Source organism: Aptenodytes forsteri, unplaced genomic scaffold (assembly GCF_000699145.1).
Source record: "Aptenodytes forsteri isolate BGI_AS27 unplaced genomic scaffold, ASM69914v1 Scaffold45, whole genome shotgun sequence".
Classification (NCBI taxonomy): Eukaryota; Metazoa; Chordata; class Aves; order Sphenisciformes; family Spheniscidae; genus Aptenodytes; species Aptenodytes forsteri.
Genome location: NW_008794458.1, coordinates 2,626,375 through 2,638,660, shown reverse-complemented (window position 1 = coordinate 2,638,660; position 12,286 = coordinate 2,626,375). Strand labels below are relative to the sequence as shown.

The following is a 12,286-nucleotide window of genomic DNA, read 5'->3' as shown; positions in this document are numbered from 1 at the left end:
CTTCCTTCACATGGCGAACTGACACTTTTTTCATTATTTTTTTTTATTTCAATTTTTGAATGATAAATTCTCTGTTACAGATCTTCACTTGTGAAGATATTTTCAGTTGTGATCAAAGTTGCTTAACTTCCTTTTGGATAAAATGAATGTGCATCAATTTCTTTAGAAACTGAGAATTTGCATGTGGGCAATGGAACAGGTTTCTTGGACTTATTCAGAGATTGCGGTAAGTGAAGAATGGTGGAAAGTGAGTTCTGTATCTCGTGAATGGGGTTGACATGTTACTAGTTATAAAGGAATAACATACCATGTAAATTATGATGTGTACATAACTTGATTTTTAAAATGCAAATTGATTTTCTACAGTGGGGATAATGGAATGTAGCCAGAGAGCATTCTAGTGGGAGGTGAGATATATGTAGTTGCTAAAGAAACCATAGAAGATGCATAAAGTAGCTGTTCTCTTACTATTTTACTGTTTGGATTTGGGTTTTGTTGGTTTTAATTTGATACAAACTTGAGGTGTTTCGTATTGTGGTGTTTTTTTTGTTTTGGTGGTCTGTTGCTTTGGGTTTGGGGTTTTTTTCATTGGTTTGGTTGGGGGGGGGTTGTTCAGTTGCTTGGTTTTGGTTTGTTTGGGTTTGTTGTGTTGGGTGTTTTTTTTTTTATAGAAAGTTTGGGGGGGGGTGTTCACCTTTTTTACTGAATGTCTTTTGTCTCCTAGCAGTGGAATAGATTTTGTGAGTAACGAAAGTCACATAATGCCCATGTAATTTATGGGAGTGGAAGGTTTTGCTTGTTCATTTCTTTAAAATAAATTTAAAAAATCCTAGTATCAGACAATCCCCTTATTTAAGTGAAGAGTCCTGCAGCCATAGCTACTATTCATGACGAAAAGACTATCTGCTATAAATCTGTTAAAAGGTGGTGGGGTGTTAGTAGGGAAGTAGAGATAAGTTCCTTAAAACTATGAGTAAAGAAATCTGGCTTCTCAGTCCAAGATCGTGACATAGGAATTGTCAGTATTCTGTACATGATGAGGTTTTTTTGTTTTCTTTTTTTTTTTTAATTAGAAATATTTAGCTTTTCAGGGCTATGGCAAATCATTTCAGCTGTGTCTAACTATATCAATTTTTGTGCCTCGAGGACCTGCCATTTAGGTGGCCTGTGATATCAGTCTTGGGACAGTGGTGTCATGCTTTGTCACGTGTCAGTTACAAAAACATTTGATCTTATATTCTTTAAAGAAATATTTCTTGCCTCCTATTTTAATACTGTAACTATAAATTTTAATGCAAAGGTATTTAATTTTTCAGAAATGAGCCTTTCAAAATCCATATTTTTTTTTTTTTATCTTTCCTTACCATGTTCTTTTCATGTCTCTGATAATCTAAAATACTACAATTCTTCATAATAATATCCAACAGCCTCTGGCTAATTACTGAGTCAATTATGAAAATATATGTATTAGCTAGATGACATACAGTCATACAGAGGGAAAAACTAGGCTTATTATAGGATATTTAAAACTCAGGAGATATACTAAGATGAAGTAGTGGCATAAGAATCCACCCAACCTGGAAAAGACTAGTACCTGTGCATAACTACTGTGATTAGAATGATTAATTTAAGCTTATACATAATATTTGGTGAACTGGAGTCACAGTCTTCAGTTTAGAAAGGGAGGGAGAAATAAAAACTGAATAAAGCAATATTTAGTGAAGAACAATATGGCAAAAAGTTTTATTTTGGATAAATGACTTGTACTTAGTACTTAAAAGAAAAATGTGGTTTTAGTTTTGATAAAGCCTGACCAATGAGAATCTTTCTCAAGTTACTGTGGAGTGGCCTTAATGCTGTAAATAATCCCGTTGGCCAAGTCCCAGTACCGTGCAGATGAGAAAAGGATGCAGGAAATTCTGTTGTTTACACATGTGTCTGTAACTGAGAAGCAAGAGGAGCCCAGCAAACCCAGAGGGTAAGGGGTCTTAAGCTTGTGGGTTTACTGTTTAATTTTTGCATTTCTCTTCAGGGACAAAGTATGGGTTACCATCACGCTGATGGTAAGGAGGAAAACAATCTGAAATACCCAGCAAAAGTATCGAAGATCAGAAAACAGATAGTATTTGAAGTATGTGGCTAAGTTAGATCTAGCTAGATTTTTCTTTTCTGTCCTTTTCACTACTATCGGGTAGAATTAATTGTAACACCCCATTAAACATAGCTTGTTTTTCAGATATAGGTGGATCCTTGCTTACCATAACCAGGTGAGTTTTAAAATTTTTCAAAGTGGCAGTTTGTTAAATGGTTGTTTCTTATTTTTGATTTAGAAATTAGTATAAAGGCAGAAAGGTTCAGGATTATACTGTTTTAATACTGAAAACCTTTTTTTAAATCACTATGTGAAATTCATCTGCAATAGGATAAACTGGTAAAGCTTTGGTAACTTTTAATCATTATTGGTATTATGATCATAAGTGTCATGAGAATACTGTTATGGGTTTGCAGCAGTTTATGTTGCGGTTTTTTGTTAGAAAGCAATGTTTTCACAGTGTTTCTATTTTCATAAATTCCACTAATCAGTTGTATAATCTTAACTTCCTTCAGAAAATATGTGATGATAGGATAAGAAAAAAGTGTGTTCTTGGCTATATGATATTACTCTAATGCAGTGAAATATAGTTTATTGATACTATGATTTGTTGATGCTGGACAAAGATATTTAGTTTGTCATTATTTGAAAGGCAAATATCCCAGATGATATGAGACTGTATGGATGATCCATCGCCAATGAGAACCAAGGGTCAAATTTCAAAAGTAACGTTGATGAGTTTAGTAAGCATATATAACAAACAATACTAACAGGCCTCCTACTGACTATCCAGATAGCTGCATTTTTGTCTCTTAGTTGTCACTGATTCTCACAACCATTTTGTGAAGCAGAATCTGCTATAAATAATCCTATTGCTAGAAGCCTAGCTTTTGTTTTGAATTACCTATGTTAGAAAATTTCCTTTTTTTTTTTTGAGTTTCTGAATGCAATTCTTTGGATAATATAATGAAGATAAAAGAATTTCTATAATATATTAGGTATTGTTAATAGAACAGTCATATCATTCTGTCATGAAACCTCCCAGAGAATTCTGTGAAAGACTTAGTGAAAAATGTGAAATAATATGTCTGACGCTTTCATGTATTTGCATGTAACCAGTTTTGAATTTGAATCTTTCACTTTAAATATAAAGTATTAATGTTAACTTCAGGTAGATCTGAGAACTAAATCATTAGAAAATGAATACTCTAAAGCAGCTGGTAATGAACAGAAAAACACTGTCATTGACTTCAGCACCAAGAGGGGTAGATCTTGGAATCATTTAAAGTGTACAAATTTGGTTGTTGATAGTTGACTCTTCTGTGGGTTGAAGAGACTAGAAAATGTTACCCACAATAATAATTCCGTATTGATAACCATTATTCCATTAGTATCTGCTAAATTTAACAAAACAAAAAAATAAAATTTTATGTTCCAAATTGCTTTTCATAAAGCATTCAGAATAAAGCAATGTCTACTATCACTTTTATTAAACAAGTTTTATTTTACCCTTTTCCTCTGAAGTATGATTGGCAAGAACATATGGACATTTAAGGCAATATTCTCAGGAAAAACACAAAAACTACTAGTGAAATTTTTAATACACTTAGCCATATTTTTGTAGCCTATAAAATATTCTTGCAATGAAGCATATATTGGTTTTTATTTAAATACTGTTTTCTACTTTTTTTTGCCTTTTTTTCTATATCAAATACTTATACCGATTGCTAATAAATGAAGAAGTCACTACAATAGTATAGCTGAATAAAGTATAAGCAGAATTCCAAGGTAAAAGCGATTCTAACATTGACATTCAGGCTACGTTATTTGGATCTGTGAACAGGCATATGTAACGTTCTCTGAAGTGTATAGTGCAGCTTTTCATTGTTGGGTTTGATTTTGTCCACTTTAACAACTCCAAACAACACACTGAACACTCCAGCATCAAGAAAAGGAATACAGGGCACCGTGGTGCGTACAAGCTTTTCAGTTGCTCGGTAGACTTGTCTTGCTGTCCATCACTAACAGTTTCATCAAGATATTTAAAAAAGGTCAGACAAGCATGAACTCTGTTCCAAGGATCCCTGTTTGTGCAATGCAAGGTACTTCAGAGAGAGAGGTGAAATTTGGTTCCCTAGAGGAGGTAGGAAACAGTTCCTTCTATGCCAGTAAATCATTTATAGACATGTGAAAGGTGCTGTTACTAATGTCATTATTGTTACTTTAATTGAAAAGGCTGTGGGTCTGGTTACAGTGCATTGTGAATTCCATAAACGTGATCCATCTTGTAAGTAGTCGCCAGTGGGTCTAAAGGCAATTGCCTTTCTATGATGGCAGTATCCCAAGCAAACTGCATTTGGAAATGGCAGTTTTAAGGGAAGTCCCATGGAAAACAGGGAAAAGTACTTTATTTGCATTTATATTAAACTATTTTTTAGCAAAATGGAGAAAAGAGAAGAAAGAATAACAACAGACTTTTGAGTAATATCGAAATCCTCAATTTAAGTTTGTGTGTTTTGTTTTCCTAACGCGGATTGATTCATAACATGTATTCCTATAAATTCCCAGTGTCCATTTTCTTTAATGATTGTCTAATTCTTTAGTTTCCTTGTTCTGACTCTTCTTTCTCAGCTTTGAATCTTCCACTCTACTTAACTGAGTGAGCTACAATGGTAATTGAAAACCGAGCATTAATATCACAATTTTGTAAGGGCTGCTTTAATGTCAAAGATTTTCCTGCATTCCCAAGACAGGACATCTTTGTTGCAGTTACAATTATGTCTGGTAAGCTTCTACATAACTAACAAAATAGGCAAATTAGCTTCTAAACCACACTTTTATTGTTATTAATAGTCCATTCCATTTGTAGGGACCCTTACTGGGCTTTTCTTTTCCAAGTTGTTAAAAACCCCTTTTTTTTCCCCCCTGTGTATTTTAATAAGGTATTAACAGGATTGTACAACAGAGATTTACTTTTTATTTAACTGACATTACATAAAGATGTATCAGTATATAGAAACTGCATTATCTTGATATTAATTTTCTGTTAAGGCATACTAGAAACCATATTCCGCATTCCTTTGGAAAAGCAGGTCTCTAAGCAAAGGACACTTTTGCTCCTATTCCCTTTTTAGTCCATACAATAATCTTTCATTGACTGGTTTATTCTGAATATGATCCTCCCTGAACAGCTTGATTCTCTGCTCATGCTGATTTGAGTAATCTAGGTCTGATTTATATTGGGTTAAATAATGCAGGTTTTATGCCAAATCCATTCTTATTTAACGTCAATCACATTACTGGAGGAATACCAGGGAGGAAATGCCATGAAAGCTCTTATTGTTTTGATTATTTTTTTTTAAATGTATTTTCAGTTGACTTGAAGGTTTCTCCATAACTTTTGTAGGTATCCATGTTGGCAAAAGGATGCCAACTTCCCGTCTGTCTGAAGGACAGTATTCAAAAGAAAATTTGCAGTATACTTATACAATTAATTTCTTCTCTTTTGATGGGGCTACTCAATGGCCTACTGTGGGCACTGTAGAGAATAAATAGAGATGTTTCTCTATGCATTTTAGTGACCTCTAGGGTACAGCACATGGTACTTTGTGGATTATTTTATGTGACCACTCTAGTAATTGTAAAACCATGGCTTATATGACAATATGAATTATTTCTTAAGTACCTTTCCCTCAAAGACGACGTAGTGGAGTTGGAGTCATCACGGGATTCTATCTTACAGCATTAAATCCCACAAAGGAGTCCTTGAACTGTTGAAAGACATAAGATGGTGTTAAAATACTACAGTGGTTAAGGACAATTAAGGATAATTACATATAAATGTCCAAGAAGTAATCTTTTTTTAAAGAACATTCTTTAAAGACTTAATTCTAGAAGAAACGGCTTCTAAAACTATTCTGATAAAACTGAGCATATCTCTGCACAACAGAATTGTTAATTCTGATACAACTATATCAAAGTAGTTGAACAAGCCAAAGGGATAGGCTCTGACCCAGAGAAAACAAAATATTCATGAACGTTCTTACTTGTCTGCTTATGTGGGTGGGAAAAAATCACTTGTTTCCAGATTGACTCTGAGTAGTGTTTTGAAGAAAAATTGTTTTATGTCCTAATAAGCACTGGAATGTTTTATGTCTTGGTCAGAAACAAAGCATCAGATATCTGTGATTAATGTTCCCTACTCCCAGTGTTATGAAATTGCTTTTCAAAGTAGGTCATGTTTTGAATAAAAAAGATCATAATGATTACAACTATAACAAGACAATTATTAATCTCTCACTTCATAAAGCATATGATTTTAAGACACTGTCAAGAATTTTACAAAACTGAAGAATTTCTCAGAATATAAGCAGGCATTAAAAACTTAATTTTTCAGGGATATGCCTTTACATCTTCACACATTGGAGAAAAAAAACCCAAAACCCAAACAACCCTGTGTTGTTTTGTTAGTAAACAAAAAAGCCTGTAGAGGAAAGCGAAGCTATCCAGTTTAAAGACAATTTCCAACTGAGTAACATACAAAAATTTGTTAGAAATGTGGTATAAACTGTAGAAATAAACTTGTGATAATTTTTTTAAATAATGAAGCTTTTCTATACATTTAAGTGACCTCTACTGTTTGGATGGATGGGTTTTAGCATTGTGTCTAACCTAATTCTTGTTCAGTAAAGTGCTCTTCACGATGGTTAAAGAAGCCTGTCTTCAGTTGCCTTTTTTAACTTCCTTTTGAAACGGAAAGGAGCCCAGCTGACCTGTTCTATAGCCCAATCTGAAAAATGTGAAAAAAACCCCCACAGGTCTTTCAAGTCCTCAGCGCCATTTGGGAGTAGCTGGGCATCTTAAATTTTGGCTGTACCCAATAAGAACTTACAGAGGCTCTCACAAAGAGAATAATTTGGCTTTTTAAGAGAAACAAACAAATAAATAAAACATTAAATAGTAGAATGCTAATGTTAGTAATGACTGGAAAAGGAAACTAACCATTGAGGACCTGACACGATACAAAGGTCTTTGGTCAGAATAGCGTCCTGTAAGCTTATTTAAAGCTTACTTGCAAATATTTGTTTTGGATATCTTAAATTGATTAACAAACACCCTGGATGAAAATGAACAGCTGAATGAAATGTTTTTAGCTTCCTTTTCTTTGACTTTAACTTACAGCTGGCTTTAATGCTTGCAAATTTTAAAAAGACTTTTAAAACCGATAATGAATGACATGCTTAAAGACAGATCTAACCTTGTGGATGATGTATGTCTTGGATGTTATTCCCATAAAATTCTGGAGTCTTCCCTCTTTCTGGAAAGTTCAGAGCAAATCCATAAAAGAGAGTCTTCTGTGTCCTGTCAAAGGGCTGTCTGTCAGTATGAGCAAGATGATAGTGTATGTGTGTACTGGCTGAGCTGCATATCCTGTAACAACACACTGACAATTCTGTTTGTGTGGAGTCTTTTGAGATTCTGTGTTGTTGACTGACAACCGGTTCTGTTGCAACTGAGCTGAGCAGTGTAAGAAGCTACCTGCTTAGCCTACTTGCCTCCAATAAAGGGGTTATGACACCTTTAACACTGTTGTTCATTTCAATGTGGAGTAAAAAATATATGTCACATTAAACACTCACTGAAACTAACTTACTTTGCTTTTTGTGGAGACAAGAAGAAGACTCATGCACTTGGTTATTCTTTGCCTCAGCTGTGGAACTGCTGAAAAAAAAAATAATCGGAAACCATTTTAATGTGATTAAGAGTAAATCTCATTGTGTCTGAAGAACAAGATGCCTATTATTCTAAAAAAAATCTCTATTCATTTGTATGAATTAATATTGCCTTAGTTTAAATACACTATGAATTGAAGTTATTATTCAGATTATTATTCATAGCCTGTCTTTTCTAACAATCATACAGAGCATCATTCAGAAAATAAACGTATTTCATGGTAGATTACCAATCTCCACACAGAATCAATGAGATTAGATTAGAACTCAGATTGTATCTGATGTATACAATTTATTTTTTCAAGTGTAGTAACTGAGAAATGATTATCAATTCTACAGACTCAAATGTATAAAACTATAGTTGATATATTATGAAGGTTTGTAATCAAACAAAACATTCTTGGGGAAATTAAGTTACTGTAAATGATATTTAAAGCAGTACTTCAGAGCTTCTTTTGGCCTTATGGGTAGTAAATGACAACATCTGTATGTACAAATATTTGTTACCCATATTTAACCTTAAGGATTTTAATACAACTTCAAAGACATGTGAAGAAACATCAGCTTGTCTGTGTAAAAGCTCTTGGAAGATATTGCAATGATATGTAATGACTTGTGGTTAACCAGTAGACCTAAATCACAATGAGTATATAATACTGGTTCTCATCTCGAAGTAGTATCCAAACTGCTTATAGTTTATTGACAGTAGCAGCCAAAAAAGGAAAAAAAGTAGAATTTTTTTAGTCTTTAAATTTATTGTAATCTATGACTACCTTCCAAGCTGTCTTTTTTATGAATGTGTATGTGCACAGTATGTAGATAATCTGTATAATATTATATAAAATATATTCATGTGTTTAAAAAGAAATTGAAACAGTGAACAGGATTTTACTTTAAAATGGATATTTAGACATGGGCAGAAAATGTTAAAAGGAAAAGCAGTACATAGGACCACAGAGAAGTGGACCAAGTTCTCTTCTGGTACATCCTTTTACAAAGAGAATTACAGCATTTCATTTTGAGCAAGAGCCTCTAAAAAGACCATTGGCAACAATAATGTAAGATAAGCTGTGAAAGAATTCTTGTTCTTGGTTACTGCTTTTAATTGTTGGCACCTTATGTCTTACCGTAACTTAAAAGAATAAAATGTCTTTACCTAGGGGTGTTTTTATTCTTTTAATGTGGAAAGAAAAAAACACTTAGTTCTTAAAAGCTTTTAGCCATCCTGGTTTGACTGCTTCTGTGGTCAAATTCTCCTATTGGCATAGAAAGTTTCCACTATATTTTACAGAAGCAATTCACACATTGAGAGAAATATGTTATACCTCATGGTTACAGGAATCACAGTAAAGGTAATAGTTTCAATAAAAGCATCAGTCCAAATATAAAATTTTGTGGAACTTTATGGAGAATTAAATGTTTCCTGCAAGTCACTAATTGCTGCTGTTACAGACATATCTTTTCTGGATTGTTTCCACCTGTGCTTAGAATTGACCTTCAGCCTGGGAAGTATCTGGGAATGCTTGATTATCTTGTTCACCACTTTCTTCACACACAGTGCTCTGCACATTCGCAGTTTATGTTGGCAGAACAGGTTTATGGGGATAAAGCCAAGGCTTATACACATTCTTCTTTCTTCTTTTTCCTTGTGCCTTACAGCTGTGCCTTTCCACATTACTATATCAGGGCCCACCCCATAGTGGAAATAAGACTATTAGTTTGCTTCTAATTCAATTAACTTAGAAAATGATGAAGAGGGACAAAAGAAAATTTTGTGGCGTCATATCTCTATAAGAAGCCAAGTGCATGCCTGAGAATAATAAGTATTAGACATGCACCACAGATCTTTCTCAGAAAGGAAGAGAAATATCTAAAGATGAAAAAGGGTAATCTTTCATAGGGATTTGTCTTGCAGATCTGAACAAACAATCTGGCTAACCCTTCACCCTTCAACATGTGAAATATAATGTAACAGTCCTTATTTTCAGAGTAGTCCTGTATTGTAGTACTTATTTGGATTTAGTTTTTCTTAAAATTTTTGCTCATACTTAACTAAATAAATCTCTGGTTTTGCATATATCCAGTGTCTGTCTTGCTAGTTGCTGCTTGATTCCAAACTAGCCAAGTATTGCATTATTCCAAGCTTTAAATACTTAACGCTTGAATCTGTAAATGAGTTTATCTGGTGTGTGAATAGTAGATGTTCTTTTGAGTGTCTCTTGCTTTCTGCAAACTTGTTTTAAGAACAAACCATTTTTTTTGTGTATCAGCATTTCTACTCCTCTATCTCCTGAAAACAAGAAGCAAAGAGACTTGCAATAATAGAAATGGGAAAGTTACCCAGTTGAATTTTATGTTGCTAATATGCAAATAGGTTTCATATCTCAAGATATTTTAAAACGGCGTTTCTTTCTACAATATATGCATTTGATGCACGGATGAGAGTGTGTAGACCCTGATACCTATTACAGAAGCAATATAAATGTAATCCCATAAAATTATCAAATTCCTAGCAAGTTAGAGATTTTCAAGAGTGGGCTGTAGCAGTCTTAGATATGTCAGCGTTAACTGTTGCGTGCTTTGTGGCTTTTTTACTTGTTTGGTTGTGGTTTGGTTTTTTTTTAGTTTGGAACGGAAGCAAGCAAATTCCTAGAAAACACATCAGTCTCCTTGAAACATAAGACAAATTGGCAGTTTTTTTGAAGCAAAAGTGGATTAAATGGGAATATAGTTAAGAGAAAATCTTTTCCATATGTCGCTGAATTCTTAAGGAGACACAATGTGTTTATTTTTTCTGTAACTGTGTGAGGGAATTCTGATACTAATATATGTAATGGAATATCAACATCTTGTTGTTTAGAAGTATGTAAATAACAAATCATTATTTATAATATGCAACATTGAAAACAAAAAAAACATCAGCAGATTACATGAAAAAAGTATTAAAAGTTCAAGAATCAAGTTGGTTAGAACAAAGTTCTAGAGCATGAATACATTCACATGAAAAACAATAAATCAGGATATTCCTATATTCTTCAGATTAAAAGTTATTTACATTATAAAATTACTCGATTTAAAAAAAGAAATTAGCTGGAAGTGTTGCAGAACTCAAAAATATGGATATACTGTACGTTCTTGACAACAATGCAGAATTGCTGCTTCTAAGGTGGTTCAGTGTTATCATAAAATGGGTTTATTTCTTATGGCACTTGTCTACTTACATGGTGTTTTGTGAACCTTTTGGCTAAAAGTTATGTATTCAGAGATTCAAAATCCGTGATCTTGATTTCTTCTGGTTTCCTGGCTGTTATGGCAATGTTGTTAAAACTGGAAGAAGCAGGCATGCACAGTTCCTCAGAAATCACGCTGCTCAGAGAATCATGGAATGGCTGAGGTTAGAGGGGACCTCTAGAGATCATCTGCTCACAGCAGATTACTCAGGACTTCTATATAGCATGCCTTTGTTTCAACAGAATTGCTGTCAGACTAGAGATTTTTTTCTCTAAAATGGGCAGGACCACTTCCACTTGGAATTGTAAATCTTATTTCAAAGGGTTGGAGTAGGTTATGGGGAAGGATAGGAAATGAGGATAAACTGGCAATGCGACTGGTGTGGTCAGCCTAAGGGCTGTTTCAGGGCTACTTCACATTTCTTTTTGTGAAGTTATAAATTTATATATATAAAATTTTACCCTACGTATCTTCATATGAATTATGAAAACCTTCAGGAGAAGCAAGCTACTATTAACAATAGAAAGAATTCCTCCTCTGGAGTCAGAGAATGTTTGTTTCCTACTATGAATACTGGAATACCAAGTAGCAGTATACCTAATATTGTTGTACAGTGGAGAATGCTTATTTCAGCGTTCTGGTCATTGCTTTATTTTCCTTTGGTTTCTGGATAATCCTGTCTTGTTCCTGACTAAAACAGTAAAAACTTCATGTATTCCTGAGTAGTCCTTTCACTTACTAATCCCTCTGTGGCTTATTGCATTTCAGTCACTACCTTTAATGTGCTCATCCTTTGCTTTTTCTCCTGAGAATTTAGCTATACGTGGACTGCTAATGTAATAGTATACTTTCTGGGGGTACTTCAGAATTATAGAGTCATAGAATGGTTTGGGTTGGAAGGGACCTCTAAAGGTCATCTAGTCCAACCCCCTTGCTGTGGGCAGGGACATTTTCAACTCGATCAGCTTGCTCAGAGCCCCATCCAACCTGACCTTGAAGGTTTCTAGGGATGGGGCATCTACCACCTCTCTGGGCAACCTGTTCCAGTGTCTCACCACCCTCGGTGTAAAAAAATGTCTTCCTTACATCTAGTCTGAATCTATCCTCTTTTAGTTTAAAACCATTACCCCTCATCCTATTACTACACTCCCTGATAAAGAGTCCCTCCTCATCTTTCCTGTAGGCCCCCTTTAGGTACTGGAAGGCCACAATAAGGTCTCCCTGGAGCCTT

At 34.3% G+C, this 12,286-nt stretch overlaps 1 protein-coding gene across 1 annotated transcript in view; it reads left to right on the top strand.

The window, feature by feature from the left end:
- The first annotated feature begins 1,928 nt into the window (after nucleotides 1-1,928).
- Nucleotides 1,929-12,286, top strand: part of CCDC102B (coiled-coil domain containing 102B) — an 80,131-nt gene continuing 69,773 nt past the window's right edge. The window contains exon 1 of the mRNA XM_019475017.1: nucleotides 1,929-1,978. The gene's annotated coding sequence lies outside the window, so the exon portion shown is untranslated. The remainder of the gene's footprint in view (nucleotides 1,979-12,286) is intronic.